At 33.7% G+C, this 9,716-nt stretch overlaps 1 non-coding gene across 1 annotated transcript; it reads right to left on the minus strand.

Moving 5' to 3' along the window:
* Positions 1–2,814: 2,814 nt before the first annotated feature.
* Positions 2,815–2,947, minus strand: LOC126005129 (small nucleolar RNA SNORA51). Its single transcript, XR_007494304.1, has one exon. It is a non-coding gene; the product is annotated as a small nucleolar RNA SNORA51 (small nucleolar RNA).
* Between the last annotated feature and the right edge of the window lie 6,769 nt (positions 2,948–9,716).

Below are 9,716 nucleotides of genomic sequence, written 5' to 3' on the forward strand. Positions count from 1 at the left end.
TTGAGTATTCAGATAATGGTTCCCAGACATGCAATCAATTAATCTTAGATAAAGGGGCAAGAAACGCAAAAGGGAGCAAGGAAAGTCTCTTCAAGTGGTGCTAAGACAATTTGTCAGCCACATGCAAAAAAGCGAACTCAGACCTCCATCTTACACCATGCACAAAGGTCAAATCCAAAGGAAACAAAGACCTTGATATCAGTCAGACCCAGAACCATAAGGTATATCGATGAAGATCACGTAGGTAAATACTCCATGACACTGAGACTAAGGACACTTTCAAGGAGGAAACATCATTCTCCAAACAAATAGAAGCAGAGATAAACAAATGGGACTATATTAAGCTGAGAAGCTTCTGCACCTCAAAGAAAATAATGACTAGGATACAAATGCCACCCACAGAATGGGAGAAATTATTTACCCAATGCCCACCAGATAAGGGGCTAATATCTAAGATATACAATATACTGACAGAACTTAACAAGGATAAAACATCTAACCCCATCAAAAATGAGGAGAAGAAATGGACACTTCCTTAAGACCCATGAACAAGCGTTCCATATCACTAATCATCAGGGAGATACAAATCAAAACAACAATTAGGTACCATCTCACTCCTCAAAGATTGGCAAATAAAACAAAGTACAAGATATCAATCAGTATTGATGGGGATGTGGAAGAAAGGAATTCTCATTCACTATTGATGGGAATGCCATCTAGTCCAGGTTTATGAAAAAAAAAATGACGATTCCTCAAAAACTGGAAATTGAGCTACCATATGATCCAGCTGTACCCTAGGAACACTAAAAACCAAAACAAAAAGAGTGGTGAGTTTATTTAAAGACATAACTACATTCAAACCTATCATGACAATGGTAATGAGTAAGAGTAGAATGCATATAGGCAAGGTGTGTGGGAGGAGGGAAATGGGGAGCATTGGTGGTGAGAATGTTGCACTGAAGACTGGGAGTGGTCTTTTATGACTGAAACCCAATACAAACATGTTTGCAAGCATGGTGCTTAAATAATAATATTATTAAAAATGAGTAAGAACCACATTATGACATGTTTTTTATAACAAATTTAGAATAAGATAAATCCTGAATATGTATTTGATTGAGACAAGAAAAGCAAACTTTCCAACCTATTTCTTTCTACTTTTGTTTTTGCTACTTTTTTGTTGTATTATTCTAGGAGAAATAATTTTTTTAATTTTTTATTTAAACACCTTGGTACAAACATGATTGTGGTTGGGTTTCAATCATATCAGATGACACCCCCTCCATCACCAGTGCAACATTCCCATCACCAATGACCCAAATATCCCTCCTCCCCTCCCCGCCCCTACCTGTACTATAGACAGGTTTCCCACTTCCCTCATATATTCTCATTGTTAGGAGAGTTCGCAATGAAGAAATAATTTCTTAATATATATTTATTTTCTGGTTTTCAAATTCTTGTAGACATCTCATTTTATAAAATTGTGTCTTTTGGCCTAATATTCTTTAAGGCAATAATAATTCATTTTCTGTATGTGGAATGGTCTATATATAGAAAATATAACACAAAACAGGTGAAAAAATAGTAATGATCCAGCCAAACACCTAGTTGTAATAAAATGAAATTTATTAATATCTAAGGCATCTCTGACTGTGAAATAGGGGCTGAGACTCAAAAAATATCCACAAGACCATATTTTATATAGAAATTTCCCGAAATATTTTGTTATAATCAACAGCATGTCAGAAAACGTCTTATGTAAAGTCTTATATTGTAAAAAGAATGAACATTCTGGTGGTCTTTTGAGGATTTTTTTTTCAAGGAGCATTTCTTTATCCTGTTGAACTTGACTATTTGTATTTGAATACAGCTGAAAACTCACTTTTCTTCTTTCTTCCTATAATTTCGCTTACTTTCTACTCTAAACTCAGTAGTAGCATCTGTGCTGAGAAGACAGATGCTTAGTATTCCATATCATTGCTCATTCCATAAATAGATATGTTATGTGATGCTTCACTTTTAAATTGAGTCTTAAATTCAATTTACCTGAAGGACGCAGGAGGCAGTCCACACTTCCTGCCACCAATGTCCTTAGTTTTTCTCCAGCCTTTCCCCTGTACTTGCCCTAGCCAGCTTCTGGAGCAGACATTTTCTCTCTCTCTCTCTGTTTCTTTCCTCTCTCTCACTCTCTCTATATCCTTCATTTTCCTTTTAGGCACTGTGGTCTGCAATATTGTTATTGAAGGGGTAACATGCATATAACTTTATCTCTTTTCAGCACTCAGTTCTTGTTCAGAGTGATCAGTTTTTATTATTATTATTATTTATTATTATTATTACTATCATTTCATTATTATTATTGTTACAGTGGTCTCTTCTCTGCCCTAACTACCCTAACTCAGATGCTATTTGTGGCAAGTATCTTACCATGGTCCTCCTGGCTCTTGTCTCTATTTTCTCTAGTATGTCTATATTTTAATTTTAACTTAATATTAAATAATTTTAATTTAATGTTTATATTGTCTATATTTTCTATAGTATGGATTTTATTACCATACTATCTTTATTTTTTTGTATCTCACAAATGAGGGCAATTATTTTATGTATATCTCTCTTTCTCTATTCTATTCAGCATAATACTCTCCATATGCATCCACGTAAGAGCATATTTTATGACTTCATTTTTCCTAACCATTGCATAGTATTCCATTGTGTAAATGTATTACAGATTCATTATCCATTCATCGTTTCTCAGACACTTGGGTTGTTTTGACTATTGTAAATGAGTGTATAGGGCTCTTCTGCATAGTGATATTTTGTCCCCCAATTCACAATACAGACCAGGCAAAAGGCCTGGGTTGAGGTGTATAGGGGGTGTATTTACTGTACTTCCTCTTTCTATACAGTCAGTGTAAAGAACATAGCCTGTGATAAGAATTGGGAGGCCTTATCTTTTATTTTCTTTTTTTTTTGATTTTTAATATATATATATATATATATATATATAAATTGATATAAAATCCTTCACCAATGCAACATTCCCATAACCAATATCCCAAGTGTCCCTCATCCTCAGCCCACACTGGCCTGTACTCTAGACAGGCTTTCTACTTCCCTCATTCTGTCACATTTTGTTATGATAGTTCTCAGTGTAATTATTTCTGTGACTGCACTAAACGATCCCTGTGGTGAGCTTCATGTAAGGAGCTGGACCCTCCAGTCCTCCTCTATTTTGTCTCTGAGAATCATTACACAAATGTTTTTCATTTTTCTCAAAACCCATAGATGAGTGAGACCATTTTGTGTTTATCTCTCTCCCTCTGACTTATTTCACTTAGCATAATAGATTTCATATACACCCATGTATAAGAAAATTTCATGACTTCATCTCTTCTGATGGCTGCATAATATTTCATTGTGTATATGTACCATAGTTTCTTTAACCATTCATCTATTGAGGGGCATCTAGGCTAACAGCCTAACAGCCTCATTTCTACTCTTATATCTTCTTAAGTCTTATTGACTGTTAATTCCATGGTTTCTTTATTTCTTTGAACATTTTTAATATTTTCCTTTTTCTAGTTATTTTCAGAGAAGCTATATAGGTGCTACTACTAGTTGGGTCTTCAGAACAACTATCTTCATTTACTAAGCTTGATGAGGTTCTGTGTTGCTTTCCCATTATAACTTTTGCAGTGTGGTAATTTTTTTAATGTGTTGTGGTGGGAATTATTGAGTAGAAGAAATAGTGTGCAGTGTAAATCTGAGTGGCTGCACTCTTCTATCGGTGAACTGACCTGGGGTAGAAATGGGTCTTTTGAGTCAGTAGGGAGACCATTGCAAGTCTGTCTGCGTTAGTTTCTTGGGTCTGTGTGGCTGAATAAAGCACAGCATGAGTGTCTGGAATATATGCCCTGCCCTTCCCAGGGTCCTGGTTCTACTCTTTCCTGAAGAGCACACTGACCTGGGATGTAAACGTCTCTTCTGAGTCAAAGAGGAACCTGCTGCCATCTTTTCTGTCTGCCTCAGTTTCTTGGGAATGTCTGATATGTTTTTTTGTGAACTTCAAAATGAATATTGTGAAGCTAAATAAGATTATATGACATTTGTTGAATATGTTACTTCAAATGCTGTATTTGGGGATTAGATAGGAAGACATAATAAATAAACCATACTACTCAGAATAAAAACTGTGACCATGAATTTAATTACAGTATTCCCATTTTGCTCTTAATATGTGAACTTTAGCAAAGTATGTAAATAAAATATTTGGTTTTATTCTAATACAAGTGCATATCCTATAGGTTTTTGTACCATAAAACATTAAAATATAAGATTTATCTGTAATATAAAAGACTAACATAAATGAAATTTATAAAATATACTATACATAGTGATTGAATTTGAATTACTATGACAACCATAACTTTTGCATACCTAATTTTTCAGATTGAATTTACTTACAAATTAAATGTCACATTACCATAGGTTTTGGCTCTCTCTTTTCTATATAGATCAAAAAGAAAAGTCACACACAAGTATTCCCATTAAATAATCATTTAATTAAATGTGTCTCCTGAAAACATTACAATTTTTCAGGGATCAAACATCTGGGTAGGCACCAATGCAGGAAAAAAATTTCACAGTTAAGGAAGAGAGGAAAATAGAATTAGAAAAGATTTGTAATATGTATATTTTAACCAATGCTCCCAATTTTTTTTACTAGGTTTCTTTCAAATTGAGAGAAACATAAAAAAATATTATAATTTGATTATAAGGACATTTAATTTATTTGTGAAACTCACAAAAGTTTTACTTCTAGATTACTTGAAAATCATTGCACAGCTGTAGGGCATTTGCCTTGCAAGCAGCTGATCCAGGACGGACCACGGTTCAATCCTGTGACGTCCACATGGTCCCTCAAGGCAGGAGCGATTTCTGAGTGCATAGCCAGGAGTAACCCTTGATCAGCACTGGGTGTGGTCCAAAAAAAAAAAGAAAAAAAGAAAATCATAAAATAGAGACATTTTCATTAATTTTGACTTAAGCATATTTTACATTAACTTTATGAAGAGAATGTTTTTCCAAGAACTGCTTTACATATGCTTTTTTTTGAATCTATGCAATTTAGCTGTTTGTTCTTCTGCTTAGCTATATCAAATAAGGTAACAATGTTTGTCCCTTCAACCTCATAATCAGGATTGTTCATTTCTGGTTCTTCTAGTATGCTTATTGAAAATAATCAAATACTACTTTAGTATGGTAAACATATGCCTTTTTAGATTAAAATTTTTATTAATTTAAATAAAATATTATAGTTTTACCATGGTTTTAAATAATGAAAGTGCAGTTTTACACTTCAATATATGTATATGTTTCACCACACCAATCATGAAATTTGGGTTTTCATTACTCTGTAAATGATTCCTTCTAATCATTTTCCCTCCTCCTTTTACCCTAGATAGCAACCATATCTTCTAGAGGTTATGAGTTATTTTTTGTTTGTTTGAAAGTTTGCTTGTATTTTTATCATTGAAATTTAATAAAGAAAAATTTTGTAACTATCTCATAGTGATTCAGCACATTATTTTTTATTTTTTGGGCCATATCTGGTGATGCTTAGGGGCTACTACTCTTGGCTATGTGCTTAGAAATCGCTCCTGGCTTGGGTACCATATGGGACACTGGGGATCGAACCAAGATCTGTCCTGGATTTCCGCATGAAAGGCAAATGCCCTACTACTGTGCAATCTCTCTGGCCCCTCAACACTTTTTTTTTTGGTTTTTGAGTCTCATTCGGCAGCGGCGCTCAAGGGTTACTCCTGGCTCTACGCTCAGAAATCGCTCCTGGCAGGCTTGAGGGATGATATGGGATGCCAGGATTTGAACCACCGTCCTTCTGCATGCAAGGCAAACACTCTACCTCTGTGCTATCTCTCTGGCCCCTCAACACATTTTTTTAAAAAGGAGTTAGTTAGCTATGACTGTTTATATTCTACACATGATAAAATCTATATGTAATTGTATTTTACTTTTTTATTATACTTAGCAAAATAACTTAAAGTTCTGCATTGCTGCAAAAGGTAGTTTCACCCTTTTTAGTAGCTGAGTAATATTTCATTTAACAGATGAAATTTTTATTCAATCTACTGAAAATAATTACTGAGTTAATCAGGATACAAATTACTATACATTACTTTTCTGCATTTTTATATACAAACTACATTAAAGTAATGGAAATATATTTAAATCCCATTTAAAGTTATATCTAAACTTGAGAGTATACCAAAGGAGAAACTTTATACACTGAAAACTATTTGACACTACTAAATGAAACAAAACACAAAGAGGAATGAAAAGACATCCTCTATTTATTAACTGGAAGCATAAATATTGTTAAAATGAATAGCTTTGTTAAGCAATCTACAGTTTAATGTCATCCCTATCAAAATACTAATGCATTTTAAAAGAGAACAAACAATTCTAAAATATTTATAGTTCATAAAATACCTTGAATATCTAAAGCAGTTTTGAAAAGAAGAAAAATGGAGGCCACATGCTTCTGATTTAAGACTATATTTTCTGATTTCAGCAGTAATAATTGATACAATATTATATTAGATTAAAAATAAACAAATGAACTAGAACACAGAACCATAAACAAGCTCTAGTATGCATTAATAGCTATGATAAATAAATCAAGACAATAGCATAATTACAAAAATGGACATGTACTTAACATGTTCTATAGATTAATTAAAACTCCTATCAATATATCAATATCATTTTAAGAAAAAAATGAACAATTAAAATTATGAACAATAATTTAAAAGAACATAAATAGCTAAAACTATTACAAGCATAAGAAAAAATGTGATGCTGAAAAAAATAGGCATATAACAATGGAATAGAATAGAATACCCAGAAATAATAACCATGTACAGACTTCTGATCTATGATAAATAAATCATATTCATACAATGGAACAAGGAAACTTTTTTAACAAAAGGTATGGGTAAACCTGAATTGTTAGTTTTAAAAGAGTGAATTAGAACTCTAAGACAATGCATACAAATGCATAAAACTAAATAAAGACTTTGGATATTAGACTCTACACTATCAAATACATGGAATCAAACAGAAGTAATATTCTTTAGAAGTTCAACATCAGATTATTTGGAGATTTAATTTCTATGGCAAGGGAAACAAAACAAAGAATACACAAATTGAACTACATTTAAACAGTAAAAATAATCACTCCAGAAGCAAATGGACTATCATGAAATTTAGGAGTGATATTTGTACACCACACACACATCAAGAAGTGACTAACACCCAACATGTGTGAAGCAATGACATAAACAACAATAAAAGCAGGCAACCTTCCAAAACAGATAAAGTACATGAACAAACATGCTCAAAGAAAGCATTAGACATTGCCTACAGATACATTAAAAATGGTTTATGCAATTTGTTATTAGCTAAACACAGAGATATCCTCTCATGTGGGTAATAGAAATATATGTGAAAAAGATTAGAACTAGTGGTTGTTGAGAATGTGACTAATAGGAGGAACTCTGACAAATAGTTGGTGAGAATATAAATTGGGGAAACCTCTATGGAAAGCAATATGAAGATTCCATGGGAAATAAATATGTAAATCCCATCTTATCCAGCAGTACCACTTCTAGGCATTTCTCCAAAAAAATGAAAATTTATTTGAAAGGAAATCTGCTTGTCTATATTTTTAGCTATGTTATTCACCATAGGATAAAAAATCATGGAATCAACCTAAATGACATTTTGTAGATGGTCAGACAAACTGTTTATGGTGCAAGCAATGAAACAGACAAGAGAAGGAAAAAAATCCCAGTCAAAATTGCTCCTCAAAATACCCAAATACAGAAGAATTGTATGACTGAAACTCAATCATGAAAACTTTGTAACTGTATGGTATGGTGATTCAATTAAAATTTTATTAAAGAAAAAAAGTCAACAATGAACCGAATACAAAGACTTCCCACAGATTAGGAGAAAATATTTTCACATCTTTTGTCAGTCATCTGACAAAGGGTTAATTTTCAAGATATAAAGCTTCTGTAAAAGTTAAGCAGAAATATCATTAATTACCCGTACAAATATGTGAAGAAATGAATTCTTAATGAAGACATACAGATGGTCAAGATGTACAGTAATTTCCTGCATATAACAACTTTTGAAACAAAAAAAAGTCAACCGAAAATCGGGGGTCATCTTATACGCCGAGTATATCCGAAAAATGTTTCAATATGCCACTAAACAAAATTGTCTGAATATTGCCACAAAACGAATTTTTAACTCAGTCCTGCAGCAATCACTGCTCGGACCACCTCTCCAACTCAGCCAATCCAAGCAGGCTTTTTATGCATGCAAATTAGACAATGTTCTGGACCCGAACCTACACTGTCAAAAGTCTGCTCAGACTGGCCAGAGTCAGAGAGGAAGTCTATTACAGTATAACCTTTGAACCTTTGCTTGTTGTGATTGGCTCACTGTGGTACATACAGTTGCAGCACAGGAACGTTCTATCTGCTACAGAGAATATAGGCCTAAACCTATGTTTTAACTGCAAAATTAGGGGGTCGTCTTATACACCCGGTCATCTTATATACTGGAAAATACAGTATATGAAGCTATACTCTACATCTATTATTATTAGAGCAATGCAAATCTAAATAGTGAGGTATCACTTCACAGCAATGAGACTGGTACACATCACAAAGAAAAAACCATCAGTTTAGATAAGGATATGGGGAAAAAGAAACCCTCATTCACTGCTGATGGACTGTTAACTATTTCAGCCCCTTTTGGGAAACAACATGGATATTTCTCAAAAAGCTTACTAATTTACCAACAATTTTATTTCTTGGCATCTGTTGGAAGGGCCCAAAAGCTTATGGGTGTAGTCCTTCTAGAGGCTCTCAACCTCAGTTTGAGAGAGGACAGAAAATAAAGAATTGAAATACCACAACGATACAAAAAGAAATATCGAATAAAATATCCAGTGAGCACTACAGCACTAAAGGCAAGCACCACTTAATAGTCTCGGTCCTGGAATAAAACCATGCCAGAGCGCAAAAAGAAAGAAAGGTGAAATAACATAAAATAAGATTGGGGATATCAACTTCAATATCTACAAAGTTGTTTATGGTTGAGTTTCAGGCTTAAAATGTGTGTCACCCTTCACCACAAACGTTTCTTGCCATCTATGTCCCAAGTTTCCATCCCTCTACTCCCTGCCTGCCTCTTGGGCAGGGATTTTACTCTTTTCCTCTCTCCCCTCTTTTTTACTTTTAGATACTGTGGTTTGCACTATTGTATGTATTTTAAATATTTTATTGCAGCCACTGTCATTTAAAAAGTTCTTTATAATTAGGATTCATACATAAAATGTTTCAGGACCAATCCCACTACCAGTGCTGACCTCCCTCCACCAATGTTTCCAGAGTGCATCCCATGCCATCATCGGTGTCTGCAGCCTTCAACCATAAAAGTTTCAGTTTAAGTTTTGATTGTTGAAGTTTGGGTCTCATTATTTCATTGTTGTTGACTTTGGCTTGTATATTTAGTTCTGACCTTTTTAATACCATCAATGCCCCCTGAGGTTTCTTAGCCATTGGTTTGCACTATTGATAATGAAGGGGTAAAGTGCATATTTCTTTATCTCCATTCAGCAC

This window comes from Suncus etruscus, chromosome 3 (genome assembly GCF_024139225.1).
Source record: "Suncus etruscus isolate mSunEtr1 chromosome 3, mSunEtr1.pri.cur, whole genome shotgun sequence".
In the NCBI taxonomy this organism is placed as follows: Eukaryota; Metazoa; Chordata; class Mammalia; order Eulipotyphla; family Soricidae; genus Suncus; species Suncus etruscus.